The 19,003-nt window shown below is 41.3% G+C and overlaps 2 pseudogenes; both read left to right on the plus strand.

Moving 5' to 3' along the window:
• The first annotated feature begins 5,477 nt into the window (after nucleotides 1-5,477).
• Nucleotides 5,478-6,784, plus strand: LOC149186684 (isoleucine--tRNA ligase, chloroplastic/mitochondrial pseudogene; annotated as a pseudogene).
• Nucleotides 6,785-7,015: 231 nt separating this feature from the next.
• On the plus strand, nucleotides 7,016-8,590 carry LOC149186685 (methylmalonate-semialdehyde dehydrogenase [acylating], mitochondrial-like; annotated as a pseudogene).
• Nucleotides 8,591-19,003: the final 10,413 nt, after the last annotated feature.

Genomic DNA, 19,003 nt, shown 5'->3' on the forward strand with positions numbered 1-19,003 from the left:
TGCATGTCTTTGAAAATTTCCCATGTGATAGGAATTCCAAGGTTTTGGAGGGCATCTTCTATGATGAGTCTAGTTGATCCATGATGGGATAGTTGTTGGTAGTTTCCTTCCTACACCTTCATGCTCATATCTATCAGTGATTGAAGAAGGAAGTAGGGTATGCTAAGTCTATGGTGAGGAGGTGTATCTGCTCCAAACCTCAATTCTTCAAGAAGCCTAAAGTGGTATCCATATACCACACTACCTACCTTCACATGATATATATTTTATAAGGTGGTAGCTTATTTCATTCCAGGGGTATGGTAGGCTTGCTCTTCTTCATTTTTGTCTTTCATGGCTTCCTCTCCCTCTAAAAAGAATTTCTTCTTTGCAGTTTGGCTATTGCCCTTGTCTTCCTTTCTCCAAGGCACTCCTAAGGGGACTGTGGTAATTCTTCTTATGATTTCAGGGGTGAGCTCAATGGAGAGGCCTCTCACCACAAAAGTGGCATGGGTCCTGTTAGTCTCCTATACCAATAGGGTTTCATTTTTCATGATTGACAGTGGAAGTGCCAAAAATGTTCATCTTTGATGATACAAAGGTTCCATATTTTGTGAAAGAAACAGACAGTTAAAAAATGTAAAGAGGGTATGCCTTAAAAGAATAATCAAAAGGCAAGAAAATGAATTGGTCAGAAAAAATAATTGAAATGAACCCCAAAGAAAGACCAGGAAAGTGGCCAACCAAAATGCCACTGCTATCTTGATGGATGGCCCAACAGTTCAAGCTGGGCCATGCCATGTTTTAAATTGCCTGTTCTAGACTAGAGAATGAATACCTGCTCAAACAGTTCAAGCTTGGCAGATGAGTAGCTGGATAGAGAAAGGAAGGAGCCCAATTGCTTAATCTGGGCCCTTGGAAGACATAAGGGTAGATTTAGATAGGAGGGCAACAAAAAGAAAAGAGGATTATCAGGGTTTGCAAGGCTAAGTGCACCCATCCAAAAGAAGGAAAAATGTTAGGTCTATTAGGCAGGGTAGGCAGTTGGAGGTTGCAGAAGCAAGGTCTGACCACATGATATATGGAAAATCATATCTTATCTCATCAATAAGAGAAGGGCAAGAACAATGGTCCATATGGCAAACTATCAAACCATCTCTAACTTCCCTCATTCCCTTCAAAAGGTTTCTTATTAACATCCCCTTGAGGACTTTAGGATCTGCCTAAATAGTCCTTGCATTTCTCCCTTGACAAAGTCAAGACAAGTTGTGACCTTCTTCTTCAAGAAGAAGCCACATTTCTTCTGAAAAGCCCTCACTTCATACTTCATCTATCTCTGGTTTCCCACTTCACCTCACATACCCATATTAACTTCTAACCCTATTATATAGCTCCCTAGTACATCCCCACCCCTATTTCTTACAAAAAACTATAGAAAATTCCCAAAAATATATTAAATATCCCCCCCCCCCCCCCCTTAGCATTATAGCTAAGTAACGTGGTTATGGGAGACATTTGTCCATCTGGGGCTATAGTCAACCCTTCGGCGTCCTTACCCCGGAATTAGTCTAACCCCTGGTTAAGACTAATAGCCTATGCCTAAACCCTCACCCACCTAAACCCTTGCAAAAATTTCCCCCTCAGTTGAAATCCAATGTTTAAATGGTAAAAGGTTTAAATATTTTGTATTAAACCTTGTGGCGCCATGACCTGCATTAATTCGAACCCCAAAACCCACCCGAACTAAAGTTATAAACCCGCACCACCAAATATTATTTAAATAATGGGCGGGTCCCGCTCCGAAACCTGCACGCCGCGTTGGAGGCCCCGCCAGCCGTTGATCTCCCACCACGCCCGATGCAACGGTGGGCGGGTGATCTGAGCCGCCAACATACCGAGCTTTAACGTCCGGAGGATGGGCGGTTTTTCTGCCATACCCTCGCCACGTGTCGACAGCCCGGGGTGTTCGGAGGCCTCCCCCCCGAAACCGCTTCTCCCCAAAGGCGGTGCGGGGAAACCAGAAACCGCCGTTCGCAAACTGGCCATCCCCATTACGTCAGCACTCTCATCACTATGACGTCACGCCTAGGCCCCTGCCACTATCCCACGTCACCCGCCTCGCTGTCTTTACGCCCCCCACATTGTGCCACCGTGTCCCGCCACGCTGTCATCCTAGTCAGCACCCATGTCACCCGTCCGTACCCGGGGCCTGCTGATGACGTCATGCTGACGTCATCGCGGGAAAGCGCCAAAAGCGCGTATGCACCAAATTTATCGTTAAAAAGGCCGAAAGTGACCGTTTTCGGTCATTTTCATTATACAATTGCGGCTGCGCTGTTCTGCTGGTCACTTCCAACTGCCTCCAGATTTCAAAATTCACTACTTTGGACGTCGTCACCCGCAAATTCGACGACAGTCTTCGCCCTCCAATCAACTCGACCACCCTCGGCATTAGCTAATCCAGGTATTTGCCAAATTCAACCTGTTTGCCCATGTTCTTCCCGTTCTCTGCAAATTTTTCCACTAAAGTGCCTACAAAACTCCTTAATTTAATGGTGTTGTCCTGTAAATGTTGGCCTAAATAATCTAAGGCACCCCCTGTTTAAGATAGCCGAGCACTATACATAATTTCACTGTCACAGAATCATTTTCGGGCTTGAATTTTCGATATACTCTCACACCTGCCCGGCATTGTTCCCTTTTGCCATGTTTCGATTCAAGCTCTCAGTATACTAAGCTGCAATCCTTTTCTCCTCTGCATTTACCCTCACTGTCTCTAAATTCTAAGAGTTCACCAGAAGAAACCAAAGCTCAAATCAAACTCTTCAAGTTGTTCTTTTCAAAAGGAAACTTTGGCTCCAGCTACACTCATTCTGCCACTCCTCTTCAAATCCTCATAAGCTATCATCTTCAGCCTGTTATACTCAAAAACTTCATTCTAAAGATAACACCTGAAAGTTCTACAATGGCTACACCATCAGCTCTCAGTGTCACTCCTATGAATCCACCAAACAAGGAGCCTGAAGCTATGCCTCTTGCTGATAGAGATTACCTTATCCAAGATCTTGTTGGTGACAAAAACCACTTATAGACCTTCTGCCAGTTGAGAAACAACTATCTAAGCAACAATGACACATATGGTATATGGGAGTCCAATCTGCCTTATTATTTCCTCCCATCTATCAATATCTTTCCAGAGCTCATCCGCTTATGTGTTGAGAACTATGATCCAACTCAGAGAACTATTAAGTCTCCATCTGGGAGCATACTTTTTCACATTAATCCCGAATCCATCAACCAAATGCTCAATTTCAAGCAGACTCGGCTGTTATTTCCCTTCTCTATGAACTATTTGCTGGATGCAGGCGCCAAACTCTCTAGTGCTGACATTGAAAATATCACCAAGACATTCATGAGGGCAGATCGCCAGCCTACAGGGCCACCTCCTTTCTTATATGTCCATTTCAATGAGGTAGGCAAGCTCCTAGTTGATATGATCTCTTATGTGCTGGGCTTCAAAACCAGTGAGCACATTGATGAAACAGTGTTGGTATTATTAGCTGCATATAGTCCAGGCCAGCCCCCTGCTTACAAGTATAACTTTGCCAAGTTTATAGCCAATAAAATACATGAACAGCTATTGAAAGTGGATAGGGAGGGAGTATTTAAATATTCATCATATATCTACCACTTAGTCATGTATTATCAGTCTGAAATCTTCCAATGCCCCATCAAGAAATTGGATTCTAGGGGTGAAAAGAGGTCTGTCATCTTCTGGTCATCAGGTTTCCACCAAGTTAAAGACTCTCCATATTCTTACTGTGAGTTTGTTGACCAATTTGTTTACCCAGTCTCTTGCCTCTTAATGAGATCCCCTCCTCGCAGACTGTCATTTGAGATTCAGAAGACCTTGCAGCTGTCCAAGAGCTATAAAATAGGTGATTGGTACCTATATCAAAACCATACGGTCATCAGAATCTATGGCTGTGAGCTCTGTCCTTACAGGCTCCCAAGGTATGTACTGATGAGATTGTTCGCCTTGGAATACTATACGCAACTCATTAGTTCTGACCTCACCCACTTTCATAGTGCCAAAAAGAAAGCCCACCTCAAATTTAAAGACCATCTGGGCCCCTTCATCATGAACAAGAAAGAAGGTTGGCAAGATGCTGATCAAATTCTCAGGGATAAATATAAACTAAAGAGGAGCTTCTGGTGGGTCCCTTATGACCCAGAAGGCTTCATCAGTGCTAGAAGAGTCAAATACAGGCTGTTAGGTTATGATCACTGTAAATATCCCAAATTGAGCAGTATTCCAATCAAGATGAATGGTTGCAAGGTACATTAGTTGAGGAATTAACTCAAGAGGAAATAATGGAGAAAAATGTCAAGGATTTAGAAAAAACTCTTGACTTGGATTCTATGCAGCAGGTAACATTCAAGCTGCCACATCAAATGGGAGAAGGTACATCCACTACTGCAACTGCACCAGCCACCCAGGGGCCATCTACATCAGCAATAGGTACAGAAAAGGGAAAGGGGATAATGGGTGCAAAAAAATAAGTGGTCACATAGCAACCTGCCTCTTCAATTGGGTAGTAGCAAGAACAAACTCCTCCACTACAAACAGAGGCACCAACAGTGCCTGCCTTGCAGACTCCTGCACATGAGGAAAGAGGCAGAAAACGAGACCGAGAGGAGTCCACACCTGCTAGTGGATCCACTCAGCAACCCGAAGCCAAAAGGCAAAGGGTTGATTCTCCAGTTATAGAAGAAATCAGTGAAGAAATCCTTGGAAGCCCAAGGAAAGATAAAGAAGATAGCCAACAAACAGCCACAAGCTCTTTTCAACAAGAGCAGGAAAGACAGCATGGCATGGAGGTGTCCTCTACTCAGCAAAGCAAGAATCCATCTAGCACCAAGGCCACCTTCAAAGAAATTAAGGCACAAAATGAGCTGCTAAGAGTGCAGTTATATGACCAATTTCTCAAGGCAACACCGGCCAAACAAGAAAGGCTGATGGCAGCATATGACATCAAAGAGGAAAAAATGATCCTCAGCCATTTTAAACCCAAAGTACAGCAGCCTCATTCAGTTGCAGATTATGTCAAAACAAAGTTGGAGGTCATGGCAAAAGACATTCACCCCATGATCAGATAGAACTGCATAAGAAAACACGGGAAATGGTCTATGCCACATTGGTAGACAAGGCCACCATGGCCCATGAATTAAAGGAATCGCTGAAGAACACTAACACTCAGCTTGATTTAGAAAGAATGTCCTCCACAGCTAAAGACAACAAAATCAAAACATTGGAGGACATTATTGTGGACCTAGGACATGATCCTAAGGATCCTAAGGGTGTGAGGGCCCTTATGAAGAAGAAGGATGATGATATTGCTGCATTGAAAAAGAGATTGAGATTGCTCCCTACTGAGCACCCTCAAACAGGAGAATTGCAGAAAGAGAAGGAAGCTGAGGACCAATTGGATTTGATGATGAAACTGTTACACTCCGTCTTCTCTGTCAGAGTTAAATTGCTAGGTGGCAAAGGAAGAGTGACTGTTGTGCAACTTGTATCTAGTAATCTTAATCATGAAAACCCATGCTCTTTACTTGGTCTGCTGAAAGGAAGAGAGGGGTTGTTTTGGCCTTCCGATTTATATCTTGAAGGAAGTGATCAGCATAGAGGCTGGTTTCAGAGCTCCTTGTTAACTAGCATTGCAACTACAGGACGGGCACCATACAAGAGTGTTTTAACACATGGATTCGTTTTGGATGAGAGGGGTCATAAATTGAGTAAATCTCTTGGCAATGTGATAGATCCATGGACTGTTATTGAGGGTGAGAGAAATCAAAAGGAGGCACCTGGATATGGAGCAGATGTGTTACGGCCTTGGGTTTCAAGTGTTGATTATACTAGTGATGTGATGATTGGTGCACAAATTCTCAAGCAAATGTCTGAGACATACAGAAAATTGCGTGGAACATTGAGATATCTTCTTTCAAATCTTCATGACTGGAAACCAGAGAGTGCTATTATGTATAAGGATCTCCCATTGATTGACAAACATGCTCTTTTTCAACTAGCTAATGTGATCAACAGTATCAAGGAGAGCTTTGAGTGCTATCAGTTCTATAAGATTTTCCAGATTATACAGCGCTTTGCTATAGTAGACCTATCGAATTTCTACATTGATGTAGCTAAAGATCGACTATATGTTGGGGGTAAAAATAGCCAAACAAGGAGGACTTGTCAGACTGTTCTTGCAGCTCATCTACTCTGTATAGTGCGGGCTATAGCTCCAATTCTACCTCACATGGCCGAGGACTCATGGCAGCACTTGCCATTTCCATATAGCAGGGAAGATGGCTCTCTAGCAGAGTTTGTTTTTGAGGCACAATGGCCAAGAATAGATGAAGATTGGCTCTCTCTAGCGAAAGAGGAGGTTGAATTTTAGACAAAAGCTCTTGAGGTGAGGACAGAAGTGAACAAAGTCTTGGAGATGGCCAGAACAGGAAAACTAATTGGTGCAAGTTTGGACGCAAAAGTTTACTTGTATAGTTCTGATCCAAATCTTCTCAGAAAATTCCAGCAGATGTCTATGCCTGGGGATGATGCAGATAAGTTGCATAGGATTTTCATAACTTCTCAGGTTGAGGTTTTACCTTCAATGGACCACGTATCTAGCACTGGTGCTGCATTCACTGGAACCTAGCAGGATTGGGTGACTTATGGATTGGGGTATCTCGTGCAGATGGTTCCAAGTGTGAAAGATGTTGGAATTATTCGCAGAAAATCTAAAAAATTGGAGTGAAGACCCCTCCTATGAGAAACTGCTTAGAATATAAGCACGGGTCTAACTCGAAATCGCACGAGTAACTCGGATGACCTGCTATTGCCAGTGAGCTGACGTATATCCCGGTCATCAATCCTGCTTCTCGATATCCTTTTACGAGCAGTTGGAGGTTACCTGATTCGGCCAGGTTTGATTTGTTACGAGCAGGCGGGGCCTTATCAGAGCCCAATTTAATATTGTTGTCCAGCACTACAGTGAACTCCATTGACCCTCACAGAGCTTCTACCACATGACCAACAGCTGTGCAGCTAGATGATATACAAGCTTAAAACCTCCTGTAAAAGTTCGAGCTAGCGGGCATTCTGTAGGAAATTCCATTATGTCGATCCGCGCTTTGCTTTCCTGCAGCAGCAAACAACGCTACGGTCTCTTCAATGCAAAATTTGTGCATTGGCCATCAAGGACTCTCTGCTTTCGAGGAATGTCGAAGACACTGCCATTTTCTGTTGGCTGTGCTGCTTCTGCAAAAACACAAGATGTTCAGACTCCTCCAAAGGTCAAAGTTCTTATTGGAGGCGAGTTTTTGGATTCTCAAGCACAAGAATGGATTGATGTTATCAATCCGGCAACACAGGATGTTGTCTCAAGGCTGCCCTTGACCACATGTGAAGAATTTCAATCAGCAATAGATGCTGCAAAACAAGCTTTTCCAGCCTGGAGCAACACCCCTGTTACTTCACGTCAGCGTATAATGTTTAAGCTCCAAAAGCTCATTCGAAGGCATAGGGAAAAATTGGTAGTGAGTGTAACTACAGGCTCATGGTGATGTTTTCCGTGGGTTGGAGGTTGTAGAACATTCGTGCAACATGGCAAGCTTACAAATGGGAGAGTTTGTGGAGAATGTATCATCTGGCATTGATACGTACAGTATCAGGCAACCTCTAGGTGTTTGTGCTGGGATATGCCGATTCAACTTTCCGACTATGATTCCTTTGTGGATGTTTCCATTGGGAGTCACAGCTAGTAACACATATATCTTGAAGCCTTCAGAGAAATATCCTGGAGCCGCAATGCTTCTAGCCGAGTTAGCAATGGAAGCTGGGAGCTTGGAGGAGGCCATTGATATTGTGAACAAAAAATCAATATGGCAACAGGGCTTCTATATTTACAACATCAGGTGTAGCTGCAAGAAAATTTCAACATGAGATTGAAGCAGGCCAGGTTGGTATTAAAATACCAATACCAGTTCCGTTGCCCTTTTTCTCATTCATGGGTTCAAAGGCATACAATAGAGCGTTATTCAAACGGAGCCAAAACAGCAGAAGACATAGGATTCGATTCCTATTTCAAGACTTCAGTTAATGATTCAACAGGATCTGCGCTCCAGTTTGTCAGCCATTAGAGGATTTTTAGAGGGACGCTGTATTATTTTAGAATAGATGTAACGCTCCTTTCTAATTTTTTGTAATTTTAGTTGAAACAGCGCCCTTATTGTTGGGTCGATCTGTTGTTTTTTCTAGAATAGTTTATTTAATGTATTAAAATAATCATTTGTAAGAGTGGAGAAGAGAGTTCTGAGCGCTGGTGGAGGAGAGAGAACAGAGCTTCATCGTACAGTTGCTATTTGACAGAGATTTTAATGAAAATACACAGCTCTGGCTTCTGAGATTCCTGTGGTCTGAGATTTAACATTTGTGTCCTCTTTTGTTTCATATGTAGCATGTTATGTGTTCATGTCATTTCATGATCGTTTCCATTTGAACAAATGAAGTGTTAAGGTAGAATTCATAATTTATATGCTCTGCCTTTAAGTTTGTTCATATTTAATGTTTTCTTCTATTTGACAAGGATTCATCTTCTATGCCCTTGTCAGCTCCTCAACAGTCTTGCCATTCCATTTAATCTCAATTTGATGTTAAAATTTCTTACCTACCTTGCCTCAGGAGATAATCTGTGTTTTTGATTATATTTCTCTGTTCAAGCTGTTTCTTTGCCCCATGCAGCCCAGAAAACCCCATCATCCATTAAGACCCCTTTTTCTATCAATTTACTAGCCTAAAATCAGTTTCTTTTAAAGTCATCTCAGCCCCTTTTAGAAAACTTTTTGCTGAGATAGACCGGAGAGAGCCCTCTCCTGTCCTCGTAGGGCTAGCTACGAGTCTAAGTGGTTTGATGTTACCTTGAGTTTTGCCTTCTTCAGCCTGAGGCCAAATTCGAGCACTAACAGAAACTAAACCAAAGAGTAATTGATCTGGAAGGGGAGTTGGAGAGAGCACTGCAAGACAAACAGGGAGAATCAACCTCCCAGCCTCCTCAAACTGCCCCAACTATTGCAGCAACTACAGAAGCGGCGGTGACCCCTCCTATGGCTACAACAACTACAGATGTTGCAGCGGCAACAACAACATCTCCTGAGGCTAGCATAAGCATGGATGATTTGACCAAAGCTGTCAAAGAGCTGGAGCTTCAGGCAACAGAGATTAAACAAGCCAAAGAAAAATTAGCTGAGTTGGAAACAAAATATGACAAATCCAAGATGACAGTAGTAGAGCAGACCAGAGAGATTAAGGCCCTAAAGGACAAAATAAAGGCCTTGGAAAAGGAACTAAATTTATAGAAGACTCTGGCGGAGATAAATAAGATTTTGTGGACTTGGATTGACCACTCCATTACCAAACAATGGAAGTCAATCAAAACAGTGCATGAGCAGATGGAGTTAATAGGCCAAGCACAAGTTGAAAGCCAGAAGGCCAGAGCAGCACTAGGGAATATGCCTGAGCAGGCCAGTAGGATGATACATTTCCTCAACACTCACACCAAGGAGGAGTTGGCAGCCCTAGACATCAGCAGCAGAACAGATACTGTTCTAACAGCTAAAAAAGTGCTGACCCTCAGAAATTTTGTGCAAACTTTGGAGAGAAAATGTCAGGAAATGCAGGCTGAGGTAGATGACTACAAGCTTAGAATGGGTGCATTACAAGACAAAGGATTGCCCAGCCTATTGACCGGCGCAGGAAGACTGCTCACCCGTGAGCAATATGCCACTAGGATGACCAATTTCATTGCAAATCAGATCACAGCATCCACCAGCACTTCTGAAGAAGCAGGACCTCCATCAGGGCAAAGCCTCTATAACAAGCTAGAAAATTTATTCTACATTGAGCATGAAATTAATCACCTGTTTGAGGTCCCACCAAATTTTTACAGGTACACAGAGGCAGATGAAACTCTAATAAAAATACAAAGACACCAACTGCCTAAGGAGGATTGGTGGCAAGCCATGCTGCAAATTTTGCCCCAATAATCTCAGTTCGGTCTCTTCTAATCAGCCTCAGGTCAACAAAAGTTAATGCAGCATGAAGACAGCAGGCAGAGCGGGTGAGAATAATGACTCAGCCAAGTACTGGGACAGCAAGCCAAAGAAAGGAAACGCGCAAATTTTGGACAGCACGGCTCCAGCCAACTCAATGGGTCACAAAAGTCAAAACTTTCTGACAAAGATGGACAACTAATGCACTAAATAGTTATTACAGCATTTACTCTCTCAGCTGTAATTCCTCAGGGGTTGGAATAGAATTTATGAGTCATTAACTCATCAGCTAGATATTTTGTATCTAAATTTTGTATATATACCTCCCCAATCCAGGTATTTGGGGTTGGTGATTTTCTCTCTGAGACACTGTTTTGTATATTTTCAGACTATCTAATACAAATGGCTGGAAAAGTTCATGATCTCTGCACTGTTTGATGTCTAAGTGATGATCTGCGTTCTGCTACAGAATTCCTATGTTTTCTAATGGAACAATAAGTTATCCTAAACTATGTTTTGTCTTTCTATGTTTGTTTAACTCAAATATATGTGTCATTAGCTTAGCAATAGAGAAAAAGAATAGTACAGGAATTGTTTAAATACACCCTATGCTCAATCTCTGTTGTTAAAAATGTTTTCTTCAGAACTAATCATAAACATGAATTCTTAACTGCTCATGTTTGTATTTGTTCCATCATTATGAATGTTGTTCAGGAATTCTTAAATGCTCCTAAGTAATGTTCCCACTATTCCCCCTATCAGTTCACTGAAAGATCCTTAGTTGCCTTTCACTCCCTGATTTCATCCCATCATATTACAGATTTGAAAAATTGTTCCATAGATGCTTCTCTGGCTCTGTAGCATAACCTTTTCCTCAAAAAGATATTTCCAGCAGTTCACCACCATCGACTCCATGCCCAATGGTCTAGATTATTCTGCAAAAACATACCTGTTCTGACTGAAATCATCATCCCAACAAATTCAAAACAAAATCCTGTGCTCCATAACTAGCCTAAAATTACACCAAACAAAGATAAATCAGAAAGAGAGAGCCCTCTCTGGTTGCATGTAGGCTAGGACCTGTGGCCAAAATATTGGTTAGTGGTTACCTCGGCCGTATTCCCTTCGGAGTCAAAGGGAACAACTTGAGTGATAACATCATTGGCGACTCCACTGGGGACAGAACAAATTTTTCAACTGCTATCTAATTTTTAAAAACTACAGATGAAGCCTGAATGTCAGCCAGGAAGCCTTTAAAACTATTCTTGCTTTGCATTTACAGGACTAGATAAAAGCTGCTTCAGTCAAACTTCATGCTAGTTTTAGACTCTAGATAGCTGTTCCAAAATTTGAGCAGTTCCTTCTTAATTCTGAATACATTCCCAAAAATACCAAAAACAAATTCGGAAGCTGGCTCCTAAAAAGAAAACTAGGTATACCAGGTCAAATCCTGACCCAAATCCTCCAGCTGTTTTTGACAACCCCAATTTAATTCCTAAGATTCTTAGGAAGCAAGAGGAACAAGAAGAGCTTGCTGATTCTAGCCCTGAGGCAGTTCAGCAAAGTTACATCCCAACCCCTACTAAACCATCAGTTCATCCTCACATAACCCCGTCTTCTCCCTCTTCCTCATCCACTTCTCAAAACACATTCTTCACACCTCCATCCACTACATAAACTGTCGTTGTTGTCCCTGTTGTTCTGGTCGTTCCCCTCCTTCTTGTTGTCCCATTGATCCCTGTAAATATGGCAAATCGTTATGCTCCTCCACAGTTACCTGGTAATCCTGGGGTTATGCCTCAGGACTACCAAAGTAAGATCACTTATTTTTATGGTACCAGCACATACACTGCCTTACAACATACCAAGAAAATGCAAGATTACTTTGAAAATTATGAAATAGACGATGATGATGTGAGAATGAAAATTTTTGTCCAAAGTTTAACAGGTGAAGTAAGAACTTGGTTCAGAGCACTTGCTGCAAATTCCATAGCCAATTCAGGTGCTCTTTATCAATCCTTCCTGAACAGATGGGAAAAGAAAAAAGACCCACTACATATTTTATCTGAGTATGACACCATAAGGAGAGGCCCACAAGAAACTGTCCTAGATTATTGTGCCAGATTCAACAATTTTTACAATGCCATCCCTCAAAACCTTAGACCTCCGCCTGATTTGGCCTTAATCAAATTCCCTAATGGATTTGATGCTGATATGGCATATCAACTAAGGGAAAGAGCCCCTGCAACCTTGGCAGACATGCAAAACATAGCTGAGGCAAATCTTATTGCTAAAAGAAATCGGGCAAGAGCTGAAAGAAGAACCAATTTTAAGGAAGAACCCTCAGCATTTGAACAAAAGCTAGATGCAATCACCAAAGGTATGGACAGACTTGGGTACAAGGTAGAAACCATAGAAAGAAAATCATCATGGGAAGGTCAACCAAGTACTGCTAGAAACCCAAATTTTAGAAAGAATCAAAATCCAAATGTTGGAAGGACTGATCCTGACCAGCACATTAGACCCCCTTTTCAAGAAAATTATGTCGAGGCCTCAACATCTAGTGAACCTACCGAGGATCCTCACATCAACCTAATGGGTCTAGACAGCGAACATCAGGTCTTTCTAACACAAGAAGATCAAGAGGCCTATAATTGCAATCAATTTAAAACTAAGTCAGGAGAGTCTTTTGACTTTAGGGAAGGCTATGATGCAGCAGTATATGAGGTACATAAACAGTATAAACTAAGGAGTAGAACCATAGAAGTGCCTGAAACTTTCAAACCAAAAGACAGTAAGCAGCCAAAAAAGACCAAGGATAAAACTGTTCTTCCAGAATCCTCTGATACAACCGCATCCCACAGAAGTCACTGTGGAGGATATATCAGATGAACAGCCCTCTGGAAACCAGCCATCCCCATCCCATCCTTCGAAAGCAAGTTCAAACAGCATCCCTGAAAATAAATCTAGGACTAATTGCATTCAAAATCTTACCAATCATGAAGAAAGGATTACTGAAAATCAAGCTCAAAAGGAAAAATCTGTTGCACTTAATGCCAAGACCCAAATGGAGAAGCCCTTTAACTTAGAAACAGAAATAAGTAAGCTAAAGATAGTTGTTCCTCTTTCTGAATTGGCCAAACATCAAGTGTACAGACAACAGATTAATAGGTCACTCCAAATATCAGACAATAAGGATGTTGTGAATGTTCTAGATGATCAACCTGAGTTACTGTTTGGTCCTGAGGTTAATGGAAAGATAGCCAATGGAGGGGTTCCACCCTTCTATGTCAGTTTAAACATTCATGACAAGGTATTACACAATGCAATGTTTGATTCCGGGGCCTCACACAACTTAATGCCCAAATCTGTAATGGAAAAACTAGACCTAGATATCACAAGACCTTACAAAGATCTATTCTCATTTGATTCAAGCCAAGTCAGGTGCTTAGGCTTGATTAAAGATCTATGTGTCTCCCTGGTCCAATACCCAACCAAAACAATTTTGATGGATGTGGTGGTAGCTGACATTCCACCTAAGTACGGTATGCTCTTGTCCAGATCTTGGGGGGCCAAACTCCAAGGATCTTTGCAATTAGACATGTCCTACGCCACCATTTCAGTCTTTGGACAGCCAAAGAGATTATACCGTGAAACATTAATGAAATATGTGGTGAGTAGTCAAGAGAAGCCCCAAAACTTCCCTATCTATTCAATACATTCTGACATGGATTCATTCATTCTGTATAATGCTGACATGTGCAGCAAGGCTTATTCTAAACTATTAGTGGCAGCACAGACAGAGGGATTGAATGAACAATTTGCCTCCCAAGACCAAAAGACTTTTGATATAATTGATATAACAAAGGAGGATGATGCATCAAATGACTTACAAAAAACCAATCTGCCCATGATCCAACTTTCTAAGAGTCTCAATCCAAACCTTGACCATGAAACCTTATGGTATTTAGAATTTGATGGCTCTGTAAACAAGTTAGGAGCTGGGGCAGGAGTCTGGATTCACAATATGTAGAATGACCGGGCTGAAGGTCATGTTGTGTGTGGAGCATGATTGTTCAGAGGTCTTTGTTTCAGTCGGATGTATACCCCAAGAAGTTTTGTACACCCCTCTACGCGGGGGGTGCGGGGGGACTTGTCCCCCCCGCGAGGGTCCAGGGAGGCCCATCCCCCTTGGCTAGGGGGTCCGGGGGCCAGCGGTCCCCCGGCGGGGGCTCGGGGGCAGCGCCCCCGAAGCCAAAAATAAATGTAAAATTGCCTTGTAAAAGTATAGTAATTTCTAGTCAATCTGGGCCGTTTATTAGGCGGATGATCTGACGGTAGAACTTATGTTTAGTTTATGGTTTTTTGCCCTAGAAGGCAACCCCTCTCTTTGTATGAGGGCATTGTATTTGAGGCTGTGTGATAGATGTGTATTCTGTGAGTGAGAAACAGAGAGGTGATACTGTGAGAGAAAACAGAGGATATTACAACGGATTTGCTGTAGGTTGTGTCTCTTCATTTTGTTGGATAATAGAAAGGAAGGACTGGCTGTTCGGGGTGGATGTAGCCCAAACTGGGTGAACCACATATATCTGTGTCTCTCTTGTTTTGTGCGTTTTCTGTGTTTATATTTCTGCAATATTTTATGTGTTCCATTGCTCCGTAATATATAATTTTCTAACAGGTCATGCATATAGGTTAAACTTTCGATGCACAAACAATATGGTTGAGTATGAGGCCCTTTTGTTAGGTCTCAAACTCATAAAAAATTTAGGTGCAACCAAAGTTTCAATCTTAGGAGATTCAGATCTGATCATACAACAGATGAAAGGAAACTTTATCACAAATGATCTAAGGTTAAGAGCTTATAAGGGATCAACTATTTAGGTACTTGACACCTTCTCGGAATCTCAGCTAACTAAAATTTCCAGAAAGCTCAATTTACATGCTCATAGCTTGGCAACCTTTGCCAGCACTTGCAAGCTACCTTTCAAACCCAATCACACTTTCACTGCTGAATTCAAACATAGGCCTGCAGTCTCGGATAACATCAAGAATTGGCAAGTCTTTGAGAGTGACACAGATAAATAACTTCCTTACTCTAAAAGAAGAATTTTCCGGCATTAACATTGATACTAGCACTATGGATGATCAACAGCAGGCATACACAGTCAAGCAGAATTTATCAGCTGAAACAGCAAATCTGTTTTTGCACCCTACTATCTTTAATAACGAAAATATACAGGAGCTGAAGCAAATAGATTTAGATGAAATAGCTGAGACAGAAGCTGAAGTAATTGATCTAAAAGACAATTTTCTGCCCATAGGTTTAACCCCTTTGGAGGATTTGTTTGATTCAAATGATATCTCAAGAAAACCAAAAATGCAACCGCTGAATGCTGAAATTGAAGACTGTAACATTGGAACCACAGAAAATCCCAAAATGATATAATTGTCTAAGGCATTACCAGATGATCAAAAGTTGAAATACATTGAATTGTTCAAAGAGTTTCAAGATATCTTTGCCTAGAGTTATGAGGACCTCAAGTCCTATGATACCTCAGTCATCCAGCACACCATACCTTTAAAAGAAAACCAAAAACCTTTTAAACAAAAGCTTAGAAGAGTGAACCCTGTGCTCCTTCCCCTCATTGAAAAAGAAGTGAAACGTATGTATGAAGCAGGGATCATTGCTCCAATCAGGTTCTCAGAGTGGATTTCAAACCTAGTACCTACTAGGAAAAAAACGGGAGAGATTAGACTGTGTGTTGACCTAAGGAATTTGAATAAGGTCTCTCTCAAAGACCATTACCCCTTACCAAAAATGGATCATATCCTACAAAGGGTAGTGGGAGCCTCTAGGATCTCATTATTGGATGGATTCTCTAGATTCAATCAGATTTTAGTACACCCGGATGATCAAGACAAAACTACCTTCACAACACCTTGGGGAACTTTCAAATATGTCAAAATGCCTTTTGGGCTTAAAAATGCAGGGGCCACATTCCAAAGGGCAATGGATATAGCCTTTGCCAAAGAAATCCATGATTTCCTAGTCGTCTATCTTGATGATCTCACTGCCTTTTCAAAATCAGACCAAGAACACTTAGAGCATTTGAGGCAGGTTTTCTTAATTTGTAGAAAATATGGCATATCTTTGAATCCAAAGAAATCACTGTTTGGCCTAGAGGAAGGTAAACTCCTAGGACATATAATCTCAAAAGATGGTATTAGGATCGATCCGGACAGAATTCAAGCTATCCTTCAGGTGCCTCATCCAAGAAACATCAAAGAATTGCAAGGCTTTTTAGGTAAGATTAACTTCTTGAGAAGATTCATTCCTAATTTGGCAGAGCTCATAAGATTGTTAAATAATATGTTGAAGAAGGATTCCAAGGTCAAATGGACCATGGAAGCTAAACAAGCCTTTGAGGACATCAAAAGGGCATTGACAAACACACCAGTCCTAACAAGTCCTAGGTTTGATAGAGACTTCATCATTTTTTCCTTTGCATCTGAGCATACAATTGCTGCAGTCCTGTTACAAAAAGATGACCAGGGCTGTGAAAAACCCATTGCATTTTTTAGCAGAGCCCTTAGAGATGCTCCCTTAAAATATCAGATTATGGAAAAGCAAGCCTATGCATTGGTAAAGGCCATCAAAGACTTTAGAATCTATATTTTGTACTCTCATATAATTGCCTATGTCCCAAATGCAGTGGTTAAGGACATTTTAACCCAAGAAGGAATTGAAGGCAAAAGGGGCAAATGGATTGCCAATATCTTAGAATATGACATTGAAATCAAGCCTACCAAACTCATAAAAGGACAAGGTCTAGCCAAGCTAATGACTGAAACCAATTTCCAAGCCCTTGACATTAATGAACTGGACAACGAACAGGAGATGGCGACTCCACAGATCAACCAAGCCTTTTTGCAATCTCCCTGGTATGCTGATATATGTTTTGTATTGTTAAACCTACAAGCTCCTCTAGGGTTGTCCAGAACTAAGAAAAGGTTCTTGAAAATGAAAGCATCAAAGTTTTGTATCATAGATAATGTTTTGTTTTGGAGAAAGCATGAAGGAGTCTTACTTAAATGTTTAACATTCGATGAAACTGACAATGTCCTCAAGGAATTTCATGCAGGTGACTGTGGAGGACACCTATACTGGAAATCCACAGCTGACAAAATCCTAAGGGCTGGATTTTATTGGCCTTCCCTGTTTACTGATGTGAGAAAATTTGTAATGTCTTGTCACAAATGCCAAATTTTTGAAGGCAAAAGAAAGCTATTGCCTTTACCACTCAAACCTATCTCAACTGAGAGACGATTCCAACAATGGGGTTTAGACTTCATTGGTGAAATCCACCCTTCATCCTCTGGTCAACATAGGTGGATTTTGACTACTACAGACTATTTTACCAAATGGATAGAATCCATCCCTTGTAGGCAAGCCAATGACTCCATCATTATACAATTCCTAGAAACCAACATCTTGTCCAGGTTTGGCTGTCCAGATAAAATTATTACAGACAATGTTGCTGCTTTCAAGTCCAAAAAAATGATCAACTTTTGCCATAAATATCACATGACCTTGGGTCGTTCCATAGCTTATTATCCTCAAGGAAATGGCCTAGCTAAGTCTTCCAATAAAAACCTCATCAACATCATCAAGAAGGTTTTCGAGGAGAACAAAAAGAATTGGCATAAGAAGCTGGTAAATGCACTATGGGTAGATAGGTTGACCACCAAGAGATCCATTGGCACAAGCCCATATGAACTAGTTTATGGAATGGAAGCAAGATTTCCTTCATCTTTGGCGATCCCTGTAATCAAGTTATTGCAGGAGACACAAGCTGAGCCAAATGACATTCAAAGAAGGATCAATCAGACAATTCACCTACAGCAAACAAGAGAGGAAGTCTATCAGAGAACCCAAGTACTGCAAGATAAGCTCAAGAGAATATTTGACAAAAGAACCAAAGCTGAAGACTTCTTCATAGGAAGTAAAGTGTTGAGATGGGATTCCAGGAGAGAGGACAAAGGAAAACATGGCAAGTTTGATTTCTTGTGGAAGGGACCCTATGTCATTTATGCTGTACAGGGTAATAACACCTATTTTCTGAAAAGTTTGGATGGCTCAAACACTGAGGAAGGCCCAGTCAATGGGAGGATGCTCAAACATTATTTTGACCCCCTTTGATGAAACACTGCACAGTTATATATTGTACATAAATATTTGTATTTTCAGTATTTTCATTTACAGCAGATAGATAAAGGACCAAGTGGAGCAGAGTTTGAGAAAGATCAGGGTACTACACCATTTTTTGACATATGTTTTGATCCTATCATTGGAAAGCAAGAGAAAACACTTGGGAACTATTAAGGCGATGAGGAACACTCAGAGAAACAAGTAAAAAACACAGCTGTAATTTCACAGAAAATCAGCTTGCAGGGTATTTCATACAAGTTTCTAAAGATTCAAATGAATGGTATTTAACAAAAGGAGTTCAGGCTACAGCAAGATTGGAAAATATAAGGCGCTCTGACCTGTTGTTCTTGACTTTTCATCTGGAAAAGTCATCCCCAAGTGGAGCCATTTTTAGTCTCCTATACCAATAGGGTTCCATTTTTCATGATTGACAGTGGAAGTGCCAAAAATGTTCATCTTTGATGATACAAAGGTTCCATATTTTGTGAAAGAAACAGACAGTTAAAAAATGTAAAGAGGGTATGCCTTAAAAGAATAATCAAAAGGCAAGAAAATGAATTGGTCAGAAAAAATAATTGAAATGAACCCCAAAGAAAGACCAGGAAAGTGGCCAACCAAAATGCCACTGCTATCTTGATGGATGGCCCAACAGTTCAAGCTGGGCCATGCCATGTTTTAAATTGCCTGTTCTAGACTAGA

This window comes from Pinus tabuliformis, chromosome 3_1, assembly GCF_031772625.1.
Source record: "Pinus tabuliformis cultivar Carrire ecotype Pingquan chromosome 3_1, CPIR1, whole genome shotgun sequence".
In the NCBI taxonomy this organism is placed as follows: Eukaryota; Viridiplantae; Streptophyta; class Pinopsida; order Pinales; family Pinaceae; genus Pinus; species Pinus tabuliformis.